Source organism: Marmota monax, unplaced genomic scaffold (genome assembly GCF_021218885.2).
Source record: "Marmota monax isolate L192 unplaced genomic scaffold, Marmota_monax_Labrador192_F-V1.1 WCK01_AAM20220418_F8-fsc00104, whole genome shotgun sequence".
Classification (NCBI taxonomy): Eukaryota; Metazoa; Chordata; class Mammalia; order Rodentia; family Sciuridae; genus Marmota; species Marmota monax.
In genome coordinates this window covers 4,369,892-4,371,589 of record NW_026693836.1, presented here as the reverse complement: position 1 = coordinate 4,371,589, position 1,698 = coordinate 4,369,892, and positions in this window count along the sequence as shown.

Here is a 1,698-nt window from a genome sequence, read left to right as displayed (position 1 = left end):
CTCTTTACCCATAGAAAAGTGTAGGCAAATACTGCTTTGGACTCTTGGATAAATCAAATGTCATCTGTCCCTAACATGTACCACTCTTGTGCTCACCCTCCTAACCCTGCATCAAAAATTGATCAGCTTGGCAGCCTGCTGGCCCCTGCTTCACTCTGGGTGCAACTCAACTCTTTTTCTACAAAGTGTACCTCTTGCTACACCCTTTCTAGACTCCTAACTTTTGCATCTAACTTTCTGATGATTCATGGGCTATACCAAGTTCAGTATTTCACCACCGTGACCCTTTCCTAGTCACAGAAACTGTTTAGAACACTCAGAAAAATCCAGATGACTATACTAGCTGTGGAAGGCAAAGCAAAATCTGATTCTGTTACCATTTAGTGCAAGACTTAAAATGAAAAGTGCTTGATCAAAAAATGGGAATGGCTTTCAAATTTCACCTGCATTTCTAGCCTCAAACACACTATAAAAATAATTTCCTGGGGCTGGGGATGTGGCTCAAGCAGTAACATGCTCGCCTGGCATGTGCAGAGTGCTGGGTTCCATACTCAGCACCACATAAAAATAAAATAAAGACGTGTCCACCGAAAACTGAAAAATAAATATTAAAAAATTTTCTCTCTCTCTTTTCTCTCTCTCTCTTTAAAAAAACATAATTTCCTAAGAGATAAAGATTCTTAAGTATTTATATACATAAAATTTTCCCCAGGATGGCCAGAATATTCTTTTATTTTTGTATTTCAATATGGATATACCATAACAATTATTTAAGGAGAGAAGTCAAACAGTTTTTCTGAATTGGGTACTTACTTGATACATTAAAAAGATGTAGTATGTTGCAGAGTATAAATTTTCATATTATTTAACATGTAGACCTTTGAGCTCAGTCTTGTCAGCTAGCGATTTAATATACATCAAGTTAATCCAAGCTTGGCTGAGGATATCCATGGTTCTGCAGCATCCACTTAAGAGCACGGCTGTTACCCTTGTGTTCCCTTTTTTACACCTGAGGGGCTGTATTTACTCCATTCAAGGCTGCATCCAAAATTTGTTATGCAACAATTGGCATAAAATGCTTATCGTTATCTAAAATAAAAATGCAATCTTCAACTTTGGAAGAAAATAAAACTCTAAAGGTTCTTGAGAACCATGGAAAGCTAAGAGACATCACAGGTTTTATATCTCTAAAGGAGCTATTTCAGTGGAAAAGCATCCTCTGCACTTTCCCAAGGTCAGCTGAGTTGGGGAGAAGGACAAGCAAAGGCTCAGAAATTGGCTGAGGATATTTAGATCGGTTCTGCCTTAAATCTCAAAGCGTAATGAGAAGAACAAGGTTTCTTTTTCCTTTTCTCAGAAAGCTTTTGGTTAAAAGTTATCCTAATGCTTCTATTCCCTGTAATTTTTACTTATCACAAATGCACATCAGAATGTTTCAGGTGTTTTACTCTGTATTAGTGAATCACTGAAGTTATTAATGGCTTGGAAGTTTCACATATCTCTAGAGATACACTGCAGATTCCCATACCTAACCCCACCCTGAGCATTTCTCTTGGGTCATCTAAATTGCATCATATTTCTTTGCAAAAATAGGTGAACACCCTCATCAAGAGCCAAAATATAATGACAATTAACAGTGATAGAAACCCATTGTAAAAACAAAATATTCCAGCTTTCTCTATTAAAAAAAAGATCAAA